This window comes from Lethenteron reissneri, chromosome 37 (assembly GCF_015708825.2).
Source record: "Lethenteron reissneri isolate LAM-NWPU_2019-01 chromosome 37, ASM1570882v1, whole genome shotgun sequence".
NCBI classification, from domain to species: Eukaryota; Metazoa; Chordata; class Hyperoartia; order Petromyzontiformes; family Petromyzontidae; genus Lethenteron; species Lethenteron reissneri.
In genome coordinates, this window is record NC_083815.1 from 13992932 (window position 1) to 14006556 (window position 13625).

Genomic DNA, 13625 nt, shown 5'->3' on the forward strand with positions numbered 1-13625 from the left:
ACTGCACCAGACACTCATTTGAGTCTGAGTCAACTTAGGTCACGGGTCGGCAACCAAACTAACAAGAAGAGCCTTTCGAATTCTGTAAAAAAAAAATCAAGAGCCGCAGTGCACTGTGGTGAATACGAGACGGAGATCCTTAATAACTAACGTCACGAGACAGTCTTTAATGAGCCCGCATGCGGCCCTGGAGCCGCAGGTTTCCGATCCTTGACTTAAGGGGATGCCCAGGACCGGTTCAGATAATCGTCACTGGTGTTGGTCGTGAGTGGGAATCGTATTCGGGTGGCTGGGTTCGTAGAGCAGCGCGCCAACCACTACACTACCACACTCCGTCACTAACACATGCGGTCACTAACGCACATTGAGACGGACGCTCACAACAAACACACAACACGCCCCCCCACTGCCCCCTTCCAACCGTCATCCTGCTGCTGTTTTGTAGACACAGCCAATCGGGACGCGCGGTTTTATTTGAGAAAAGGAGACGACGCCCATTGGCCGAGACGACCTCTGGGAGGCTGCGGCTTTCAGAAGCAGCCGCCGTGCTCGCTGGGAGCCGCGTGGCCGACAATAGTTCCGAGTTGACATTTGGAGTGGCGGCAGAGCCACACACCACTGCATCCCCAGCATCCAAGTGGAGCGAGGCAACAACAAAGACCCCCCCGTGTAGCCTGAGCAGGGGCGCAACTATGGGGGGGGGGATTATGCGGTAGCGTTTTTCGTCTCATAGAGGCCAAGTCGAATACAAGGGGTCCTGGATCAACAATTTAGAAAAAAACATTCCAACAATTAATCATCAATGCCAAAAAAGTGGCAAATGAAAGTGTAACACTTCCGAAAAAAGATACGCAGCGTAAAATATAGTAGCGCTACTGCTGGTGTTTGTTACTGAACAGCAGGCTTTTTTGCTAACTGGCATGTGTATGGAAGCTAGACACGATAACTTAACTGTGAGTTTGTACTTTTATTTTTTTTATTAACTCTGTGACTGTGAGACTGTTCGTCTAAACCCAATACACGGTGCAACTACAATAATATATACAGTATAGTTATAGCCTACATCTTATTGTATGCAGGTAAAAAAACACATAAAAGTGATTCAAAATGAAGGTTTTTGGGTTAGATCGCGTAAGTATAAATGTGTCGTAACCCTTCACCACCCGACACAGCCAATTAGTAAGGGATTTGTCACGTAAACAAAACTCGAATTAGTTACTTCTTCAGCCCACCGTGTGTTGGAGATTAAATCCACAACATTTACGATTTGAGTACGACGTTTCGCTGGTAATTACATCCAACATCATCGGGTGATTTGCCAGAATAGTGAAGCAATCCACCTGCTTCCGGTCTTAAATAGAACAGGACGAAGTCATCACTGAACCCCATCAGATGCAGAGGTCAGAGATGGAGGGGGTTATCTTCTATATATATAAAAGGGAAATGTGTGAATATGTGTGTCTGTTGAAAATGCAACAAACTTGAAATTGGGCATGTGGGTAGCTTCCAGACTGTACACAATGCAAATAGTATAAAAAGAGACTTTGTATTGAGGGGGCGGGGGGGGCGCAATAATGGATATATTTTGCACGCAAGTGAGCAGTGACGTCACGTCTCTGTCATGTCACCCGCATGCGACAGCGTTACGCAGTGTGCCTGCTGACGTCACGCATCCCACACCACCTTCCGCGTAGGCCGTGTATTAATCCAAGACAAGAATCCAAGTCCCTGGCGAAGCCGGGTAGTAAAGCTAGTTGTAATTATATAATAGATTAGTAATCAGTTAATTAGTATGTTTCCTCTATAAGAAATTGTAACATAAGCAATTAATTTGGCAGGTGCTATATTGGACTAAAAGATCACCAAAGAAATATTAAATACTCTCAAACACAACTGTTCGCAGTTGCAGAACATTCCTGCCAACAAGGACACTAGATTTATTTTTATAACGTTGAAGTGTTGTGTAAAACTAATTATTACTGGCCAAGACTAATTCGAGAATACGTTGAAATTGAGAGAAATTCAAATACCTATAACCGCGCTGACAGCTACAGGCTTAATGCGGCCTGGAAGAGTATTATTAAGTAATATATCTTACAATTACGATTCCTTATCGAGGAAACACATACTAATAAACTGATTATGAATCTGTTATATAATAACACTTCACTATTCTGGCAAATCGCCCGATGATACTGGATGTAGTTACCAGCAAAATGTCGTACTCAATTGTAAATGTTGTGGACTTTCTCTCCAACACACCGGTGGGCTAAAGTAACTAATTGGCATTTTGTTTACGTGACAAATCCCTTCTAATTGACTGTGTCGGGTGGTGGACGATTACGACACATTTATACTTACGCGATCTGACCCAAAAACTTTGATTATGAAAAATATTGGTCGCGAAAGCCTACATATTAAACTGACGTAAAAGTGAGTCGGGAGAAACGAGGGCTTGCCCACAGTCGTATCTTGCACAGCCCCCTGAGCCTGAGCGTTCTTTCGTGGTAAGTGCTGCTTGCAAGCGTGCCGCTATTATGGACAGCACTGGCACAGGAGCGCGCTGTAACGTGTTGCACCGTGATCCCGGTGAACATGGCACGTGAGGCCAACGTTGTACTAGATAACAATAGCAATGATGTACCAGATAACAATAGTCATGCTGTACCAGAGATAGCAGTCGTCATGCTAACGGCCTTGCCATTGAACATCGGTATTAGTGAGCCATCAGGTCAGCGGTACCGGCCCTGCAGAGCTGAGCACAGCCCTCCTTCAGTCAAGCCAATGGCTGATCGCGAGCACTGACAGGATTGGTGGGTGTAGGGCAGTGGTCAAAAACCCACAGCTCTTTAAGGACTGCTTCATGACGTTATTTATTAAGGACCGCCATCTCGTATTCACGTGCATTGCGAGCTCGCGGCTGCGGAGCTGCCCGGAGCTGGGTAGAGCCGCAGCGTTTCGTGGCTCTCCATGGCTCACAGCAAGCCTCGTTTGTCGGCTGGCACACATCCCAACTCTTCAGAAGCACCGTGGCATGTGTGAGCGAGCAAGCCCGGCCAGAGCACAGCTGCACCTTTGTGATGATAACTAATGTCAGCGTATCAGATGTCGCCAGGTGTCGGAGGTGGGTGTGTGCGGCGAATTTGCAGATAACGCGCAGCCGTTTACATTGGCTCACTGTTGGTCCGAGTTGGAACAATGCGCCACGGTGATCATGCTGAGCGTGACTGCCGGGCTGTGTGACGGATGCGCGTGGCGTCGTCGTCGTCTGTCTGACTGCGGTGTCGAGTGGTGGTGCAGGAGAGGTTCACGCTCCCCGCTATAAATCGCAGCAGTACCGCCCGTGCCGCCGCATGAATAACACTCACGATCAGGTGCGACCTTCAACTGGCTCGCACTCCTGGAAAATTACTAAGGCAACGCGCCACTGAAGATGGATTATGCTACTGTCCACTGATTCCGGGATAGGCCTTCCCTAGATTAGCTCAGCCAGCCTATAATGAGTATTTGTGTGGTGCCACGGCCAAGGAGCAACTCTGCAAGCGCCGTGACTTCCCCCTGCCCCCCACCCTGAGCACACGCACACGTAGTGTCCCGGCGGGGGATCGACTGAAACAACGGGTTTTCATCCGAAGGGCCCCAAGGTGAGAAGTTCTGTGGTTTCCCGGTGCCAGGAGATTGGCCGACCCTCCCAGGACATCACATTGCGGACCCCTAAATTGGCTTAAATTGTATGGGCGCACAAAGGTTCACCGAGCCAACCGCGATGAGTCACGCACGACATCGTAGAAGGCGGCTGCGGTGAAATATTAAGCCAGCAGAGCAAACGATGAGGTCAGGGGATCCCAGCGCCACCGACCAAGTACAAACTAGCCAGGTGTGTATTCGCCAGCCGGACGCACTTCCAGATTGAACAGGCTGAGTCCGGAACGTAATGTAATACTCCATGTAAGGGCAGATAAACGGTTGAAAATAACGATTGGCTGTGCCGAATTACGTAGCTCTGGCTTTCAAAAATCAAGGGGAAAAAAGGGGAGTGAAAAACGGTTCAAGAGATCTCATCTTCAATAGCTTGGTCGCCAAGACCTCCCCCCGGCCATCCTGCCTCCTCGAGCCGCTCGCAGCATCCGTGGGATGCCAGAGAGTGCTGCTACGAGGCAGCGATATCTTGATTTGAAGCTTTCGTGACTGCAGGAATCCATACTCTTTGGTTCTATCGGTAAAGTCACGTAGGTAGAGAAATAAAACTAAATGAAAATAATATACACATGCCCTTTGGATTACACTCTCATGCTCACATGCTTTTGGATTGCACTCTTATGCTCACATGTCCTTTGGATTGGACTCTCATTGTGCGAATCTCTCATTAACGCTGCTGTTGTGCACATATGCGGGGATGATACTCTAATGCGGCAACGGAAGCTCATTCATGCTAATCTCTCTCCCTAATTTCTCTCTCCCTAGTCTCCCACATTAACACAACTGACGTTTTTGCGTCCGTGGATGGAATTCCTTTCCAGCCCACACCCAGCTTGCTTGCCCATCGCCACATATATAACTTTACTAGCTGTACTACCCGGCTTCGCCCGGGACTTGTATCCACCACGGCCGGCCGCCTTTGTCTCCCCAGTGGCGATGTTAATACGCCACACCAGTTACTCGTTTTGCGGCTGAGTCCCTCCCTCACCACTGTCCCTCCCTCACCACTCTCCCTCCCTCACCACTCTCCCTCCCTCACCACTCACGCACGGCCGCCTTTGTCTCCCCAGTGGCGATGTTAATACGCCACACCAGTTACTCGTTTGAGGCTGAGTCGACCTAGGGGAGGTTCAAATAATCGTCACCGGTGGTGGCCGTGAGCGGGAATGGAACTCGGTTCGCCGGGTTTGTAGCGCAGCGTAGCGTTAACCACTACACCCACCGCTCCTCACACACCACACACGCACAGACACACACACAGACACACATACAGACACACGCAGACACACACAGACAGACACACACACACAGACACACAGACAGCACGCTAACCACTACACTACCGCTCCCCACACACCACACACGCACACACACAGACACACACACAGACACACACACACAGACACACACACACAGACACAGACAGCACGCTAAGCACTACACTACCGTTCCCCCTACACAACACACGCGCGCGCGTCCATAGGTACACATACACGCGCTTGCTGCAGACACACACGACTGTCAGCGTGCGTACGGCAGTAAACGACTGAAAAGAGAAAGCGGCAATGCTGCGCGAGGAACGCCTTAGACCTGCAACACATTTGTGTAATGCGAGCGTAAACACACAAACACATACAAACACATACACACACATACATACACACACATACACACACATACATACACACAGACATACACATACACACAAACACACACATACATACACACAAAAACATAGACAATACACACACACATACATGCAGACACACAGACAGACACATAACACACATACATACACACAGATACATACACAGAAACACATACACACAATACATAGACACACACATACATACACACAAACACATCCACAGACGTACATACACACATACATACAGACACGCAGACATACACATAAACACATACAAAAAAACCCACATACATACACACACATACATACACACAAACACATACACACACATACATACACACAGACATACACACAAACACACACATACATACACAGAAACACATACACACACGTACATAGACACATACATACAGACACACAGACATACACATAAACACGTACAAAAAAACCCACATACATACACACACATACATACACACAAACACATACACACACACATACATACACACATACATACAGAAACACAGACATACACATACACACATAGACATGACCCGGCTTTGCCCGGGACTTGGATCCAGCACGCCCGGCCGCCTTTGTCTCCCCAGTGGCGATGTTAATACGCCACACCAGTTACTCGTTTTGAGGCTGAGTTCCTCCCTCGCCACTCTCCCTCCCTCGCCACTCTGCCTCCCTCACCACTCTGTAGAGGACGTGAAATTTGTATGAATTTACCTCAGAGTGGCGTGGTGGGTGTCGAGGCCTAGCACCGTGCAGAGCCTCCCGCCTCGCCTGATTTTCCCACCCGGCGAACGCTGGGTACGGGTGGCGTTCCTTCCCCCCCCCTCAGCGCTCCAACAATACTGTGTAATGGCTATTATTTAATTAATTACGGAGCCTATGAAAGTGGCGAAGGCGTGGCTAGCCGTTGGCAGGGGCAACCGCCGTCCAATGAAAGTGCAGCCCTTGGCGAAGGCGTCGCTAGCCGTTGCCAGGTCCAATGAAAGCGGCGAAGGCGTCGCTAGCCGTTGGCAGGGGCAACCGGCGTCCAATGAAAGTGCGTATGGTCCGGAGACACACAGACACACAGACAGACAGACAGATTCACGATTTTATATATATAGATTGCAACAGCTCTCTCGCTGGTTTAGCAGTTTCACTGCTGGATCATTTTTTCTGCCTGAGGACGACCACTTGTGTTGCGATCGAAACGTTGTGATATATTATTTTCATTTTGCTTTATTTTTCTACCTACGTGATATTACCGAAAGAACCAAAGAGGTAATGATAGGCAAGGTTTTTTCGTCATCCTCTCTCCGACTCTCACAGCGTCCATGCGACGCCTTGAGAATTGCTGCGAGGTACGTGATAGGCCGTGTGAGTGTTTGGGGACTTGGGTAGCAGTAGGCTAGGCTCTGCTGGCAGAATATTTTCTCAGGGCAGTGTAGGGTTTGTGCAGTGAATAAACGTGAGCACAGAGCCTCGGTGTGGTGTGAGTGATTTATGTGTGGAGCGGCTGCGTGGGCGGATGCGTAGCGAGAGTGACGGCAGAGCCGCAGCACGAACGCTCGTTGAGATAATCGCCTGCAGATGCGCGCATGTTCGCGCAGCCACTTTAGCGTCAGCTGTAGTTCGGGCGTGTATTAGAATATAATCGCCTGCAGGTGCGCGCATGTTCGCGCAGCCATTTTAGCGTCAGCTGTAGTTCGGGCGTGTATTAGAATATAATCGCCTGCAGGTGCGCGCATGTTCGCGCAGCCACTTTAGCGTCAGCTGTAGTTCGGGCGTGTATTAGAATATAATCGCCAGCAGGAGCGCGCGCGTTCGCGCAGCTGCTTTGGCGTTAACTGTGGGGGTGTGCGTGTGTTAGGATATAATCACCTGCAGGTGCACGCGTGTTCGCGCCGCCGCGCTAGCGTTCGCTGTGGTGTGTGCGCGTGTTATATCCCCCAGGTGTGGCTAGGCCCCGCCTCCGACCACGCCCTCTCATGGAACCTTCGAGCAGGTTCCTGGAGTATCTCGGCTAGCCCCACCTATTACCTTTCCCCAGACACACCTCCTTCTCTGATTGGTTGTTACCTCTGTGGCCATACCCGTGAATCCCTCCCCAGGCCAGCAGGTGTCACCCTGTCATTACACATGTATCAACATTAGCAATGGGCTTGAGACGGAGGCCGCACTGACGTTAATAGGTGCTTACTAACATCGCGTGCACAAGAGTCCTTGGCTGAGAATAGAGCGTGTTGTGTGGGAACAGGCAGTACACGTGGTGTTCTACCTGCGCGTGAGTGCGCGTGGTGATAATTATGCATGTAGCCTAACGGGTTTGGGGTGTGCAGCGCTCAGGGTCTGTGATCACTGGTGTGCAGCAAAGAGTGAGAGTATATTGGTGAGATGCGCGGGTGTGTGCACCTCAGCGTTCAAAGGGCGGTCTCAGTGCGTGCCTCGTGTGTGTGTACGGGTGAGCCGTGCCCTGGCGTAGGCGTCTGGGTTCACGTGCGGCTGACTGAGCGGTGGTGTCCTGATCGCTCACTGTGCCCATCACGGGGGGCAGGGGGAGCCGTCGGTCCCACCCCTCCCGTTTGTAAGACACGGGGCGGGGAAGCTGAGAACAACAGACGCAGGCCCCACCACTCAAGTCTGAGGTCAATGATTGTAAGAGTTTGCCAACGGACTGAGTGGAATTGTGAGTTGTAGCTGCAAATACCAGAACGAGGTGACACTCCACACCGCCTCCTCCTCCTCCTGTGGCGATCCCCACGGACCATCACCCAGCACGTTGTCCTCCCCCGCACCTCCTACGATCTCAGCAATGTTGGCTGCTACGTATGGTGCGAAAGAAGTTCAACATACATACGTTCCAGGAGACCGCACTCAGCCCGAGGAGAAGACACCGAGCAAATTAACGATTCGCCACAAACCAGGGGCAGCATTTCCACATTCCTATGACAAGGACCAGTTTTATTCCACGTGGCAACAACTGTTGCTTCCCCACACAGGAGTCATACTTTGAGGGCTCTCGTAGGGATGATTTGCTGGAATTCAAACTTACAACGTTCCGATTGCGAGCCTGGCGCTCTGCTAACAGGGGCTGCTCAGCTGCTTGGTAGGCAAAGGGATCGTGATATCGTCAAACACAACGAGCCCTCCTCAACCCGCGCGTGTCCCCGTGGCAGTGGCGTCAACAAAGCAGCAACCCCCCATGCCGCCCGTGATTGGAAGCGTTCGGTCGATGTTTGTACACGGGCTTAAGTTCACAATGACCCAGGTCTGATCCCTGGCCGTGTGATATCTTAACACAGCCGGGACCTTATGTATGTCCACTCAGCTTGCGATGAGTAGAACTCGCTGTTGGTGTGGGCTAATTCAGCACTGAGTAATCAAGGCGAGGCGCGGTGCTTGCTGCATAAGCACCCCCTCGCCCCCCTGCGCCACACATCCAAACCAGGTGCTCGCAAACAGCCCTTGCTGCGTCAGCCTTTCCCCTACAGGCGGTTGCTGCTGTTGTGGCTGTTTAACACCGGGTGTTGTGTGTGGGGGCTGCAGTGTGTGCAGCTGCGTGAGCGGTAGTGGAGTGCACTGCGCTACGAACCCGCCATCCGAGTTCGATTCCCGCTCACGGGTAACACCAGTGACGATTATCTGCACCGATTCTGGGCCTCCCCTAGGTCGACTCAGCCTCAAATGAGTACCTGGTGTGCTGCGTAAACGTCGCCACTGGGAAGACAAAGACGCTCGGGGCGTTCTGCTGGCCACCCACCCCCTCATGTGCCGTGCCGACCTTCATAGGTCCTACTCGCTAACAGCACTTGCCCCAACAGTCTACGAAGGCTATACGGGGATCTTTGTCTTTGTGTGCTGCAATGTGTGTGGTTGTGTCGAGCCTCGCGGCTGCCTCGGGTTGCCCAGTGGGGCTGCAGGGACGGCGCCGTTCGCCGCCCTGCATCAGGTGCAGGGATGTGGCCCTCGGTGCCCCTCCCTCCCTCCCCTGCCGAGAGTCTCAGGAGGAGGGAGTGTTTTGTTTGCAGGCGGCAGGCAAAGGTCGAGCTGCCACTCGGAGGATGACGAGGCGGTTGTTTGGTGTCCATGGCTACGTTTCAGCGCGGGAGTTGATCAGGCGCCGCCGAGAGGGGCCCGTAACCGCACGGCTGCCACTGAGACTTGGCCTCGTCACTTCTTAGCCTGTGACCGCACTTCTACTCCGCCTTAAATGTTTTTCCGAGGAAATTATCACCCAGAATAAAGACAACATTTGTTTTAATTATTTGGGTGATGCCGTTGTTGCTGCGTTGGGAGTAGTGCAGAAGCACAAACAACAACAACAACAACAGCACATTCGTTAATAATGCCATAGGCTTAAAAGGGAAAAGAAAAATAGGCGATGTTTTTGGGTAATGACCCTTCTTCATACTCTTCAGTTTTTCTTCATGTTTTGGAGTTGACAATAAGAGAAACTACAATCTACCCACCACGGGACCTCGTGATAATGATATTTAAAAACATGTTTTCGAATGACCAATTTTTTATTAGACGTATGAAGTCACACAAATAGTAGTGATTGAGTAACATACAGATCCTTAAATAATCACAGATTATGACTAAATAAACGAATTTACATGAAAAGTTAAATAAAAAAATGTTGCTGACACATTGCATTGTGGGAATAATAATTCACGTGGGCACGTTTTGAGGACGGTGTTTGTCCGATTTCTTTTCGAAATTAGTATTCAAGTGGGAGGAGAAATAAGGCCTCAAAGAAAAACCACACACAAACACTCCGCAGCCGTATTTATTACTTAATCCTACATGCTTTGCTTTAATCTTCAGGCACCGCCGTATTTCCCCGTGGGTGTGCATCTCACTTGCGTGGCGTCCCCGACTATCTGGACGCCACGGTGGCTGGGAGATGTTAACCACCTCTCCTCGTATGCAGGAGGTTTGTGGGTTCAATCCCGACCCTGACGACGCCTTCTGTCTATTTGGAGTTTGCACGTTCTCCCCATGCTCGCGTGGATGTTTCTCCAGGCCCTACGATATTTCCCTCCACATTTAGAAACACGCGTTTATAGTATTTGGCTGCTCAACATTTACAAATAAAAAGCCACTTCCTTGAGGTATCATTTGTGGCCAGGTCTCTTCTGAAAGACAGTTACTATATATCTCAGTGGGCCTTACCTGGGCAAATAGAAACATGTTTTTAGTTGAGTGTATTAGTTTGTGACCGACCAGCAAAGTGGCTGCCCGCAGGCACTGCGCCTACAGCAGGAGACGCCCTTGCCACACGCTGCCGTGCGTGCACTGCGTGCATTCTATGAACTACTTTTTAATTTTACCAGGTGAGGCCCACTGAGCTATATAGCTCTTTTTAAGAAGCGATCTGGCACAAAAATAAAACTCAACGAAGTGGCTTATTATGTGGAAATGTATAGCAGCCGAACACTCCAAACGCGTGCTTCTAAATGTAGAGGAGAAAAAAACAGAGTACCGAAAACAAATTCCACACGGCCACGGGGAGAACATGCAAACTCCACACAAACAGGCGTCGTCAGGGTCGTGATCGAACCCACGACCTCTTTATACCTTCCCACGCACCTCCGATTAGCATGGTTGGCGACGTACGTTGCAAAGGAAGTTCACCATACATAACAGGAAGTAATTAACATCTCGCCACCGCGGAGCCCCATTCATGGAGTGGCTCCTGATAGTTACCAGCATATCACCTGTAGGAGTAACAAGGCTCAATAGTGATATTGTGTGGAGTTTGTAGAAGGCTTCTGTATGCAGGTCATGTTGGAGCAGTCTCCCACAGGACAACTACACACCACTCATTATACTGACCATGAAGGAATGGTCATGGCGCTGATGATCGCGTTGATAATGGTGATGTTGATGGTAATTGTTTATGGTGATGATGATGATGGCGGTGATGATGGTGCCGATGATGTCGCTGATGATGGTGGCGGTGATGAGGCTGGTATGAGACCTCACGATTCCTGAGTGGAACCTGTGGTGCACTCACGCTCGACCGAACGCTCACAGCCTTCCCAATCAATGAGCAAATGAGCCAGCACTGCTATCCATTATCGGTACTAAGCCAGTCGTGAAACATCCACATTCCCAGCGTTGTAACGGTTTTAATGGACTGCAGCGTACGTTGCATAAGCACATTGTTAAGGCTGGCGCACTGCGTGGCCTTCCCGGCGAAGCTCGCGATAGGAGCCTGGTAGTAGGAGCCTCGCGTTAGGAGCTTCGCGGTCCCAGATGGGGGAGGCGTGCGTGGAGTCCAGGCGGTGCTCAATGACAGCGACAGCTGTGGCTCGGATGGCAGGACGGGTCAAGAGGTCGGCACTCCCTCCGCGACCACGACCACGTCAACCCACGTGCTCAAACCCCACAGCCACCACGGCCACCCGACACTCCCCCCCCCTCCCCCGGGTCATCAGCACGAGCGGGCAGTGCCCTTTCATGTGTTTCCCACGCAGGGGTCTGGGGAACTCGTCAAGACGCTACGCTCCTCCAGCAGCATCCAGATGTGGTCACGTCTTCAGGGGCCGTTTTGGCCAAGATCCAACCACTACCACCACAGGTTAAACCTTAAAACGATGGCAGCTGCTGCGTGGGTTATTCAGCAGCGTGTAAGATATTAGGTGCAATAGCAGCACTCTGACTACATACAGAGCTACACACTGGGTCAAGTGGGTGACGACGAGTAGTAAGGGACCGAGGTTCAAATGCAAATTGTATTAAGTTCAACAATGCATGACCATCAGCACCAGCTCAGGGGTACATATTCCATGGAGCTTATTAACCCCTCCCCCTAGACCCCCCTACCCCCACAACTTAATAGAAGCGATGTGCCCGGTGGAGATATGGATATGAGGAGATGGATTTAGGTATGTATGTTAAACTTATTTTGCACCGTACTTAGTCAACCGTGCTAATCAGAGGTACGGGGGAAGGACAACAAACTAAACACAAAAATCAGTTATAAAGCAATACTTTTCAATATACATTATTTCAAAGTGCATAGCTCCAGTGGCTTCCTAATATCGGAAGGAAGAGCGTTCCAGACGGCTACAGAAGCACATCTGAAAGTGCGCGATGCAGTGACCGTGTGTGTTCGATGGTTAGCCAAAAGCCGCTGCGATGATGACCGGAGTTCGCGTGATGGTTTATGCTCATTGACGAGATCAGCAAGGTGTTTGTGGTTAGCACTTTGTGTGTAATGAGTGCGACCTTATGTATTCGTTCGGCAACTGGAACCCAGGGAGTGGAGGTGGTGGGGATCTGAACCGAAAATGAAGGAGACGTGTGTAAAAATGGTGGACTCAAGTACCCAGAATCACAACGAGTTTCCACTGGACACACATAGAGCGCATCCATTTGAATTCAAGACTATAAGGGGTTAAACTCTGCCTCAATCGAGACACCTCCCCTTCTCTTCCATAAATTTTGTATCCCGGTAGAAAAGTCACTCAGCGCAGATCTAACACAGACATTAGATCTTGAGAAGCGGCAACTCACGTTAGAGATGGCAGCAGGTTCAGGGTCTCCAGGCTCCAGGTTCAGGGTCTCCAGGTCCCAGGTTCAGGGTCTCCAGGTCCCAGGTGCAGGGTCTCCAGGCTCCAGGTTCAGGGTCTCCAGGCTCCAGGTTCAGGGTCTCCAGGCCCCAGGTGCAGGGTCTCCAGGCTCCAGGTTCAGGGTCTCCAGGCTCCAGGTTCAGGGTCTCCAGGCTCCAGGTTCAGGGTCTCCAGGCTCCAGGTTCAGGGTCTCCAGGCCCCAGGTGCAGGGTCTCCAGGCTCCAGGTTCAGGGTCTCCAGGCTCCAGGTTCAGGGTCTCCAGGCCCCAGGTTCAGGGTCTCCAGGCTCCAGGTTCAGGGTCTCCAGGCCCCAGGTGCAGGGTCTCCAGACTCCAGGTTCAGGGTCTCCAGGCTCCAGGTGCAGGGTCTCCAGGCCCCAGGTGCAGGGTCTCCAGGCTTCAGGTTCAGGGTCTCCAGGCCCCAGGTTCAGGGTCTCCAGGCTCCAGGTTCAGGGTCTCCAGGCCCCAGGTGCAGGGTCTCCAGGCCTCAGGTTCAGGGTCTCCAGGCTCCAGGTTCAGGGTCTCCAGGCCCCAGGTGCAGGGTCTCCAGGCTCCAGGTTCAGGGTCTCCAGGCTCCAGGTTCAGGGTCTCCAGGCTCCAGGTTCAGGGTCTCCAGGCCCCAGGTGCAGGGTCTCCAGGCTCCAGGTTCAGGGTCTCCAGGCCCCAGGTGCAGGGTCTTCAGGCCTCAGGTTCAGGGTCT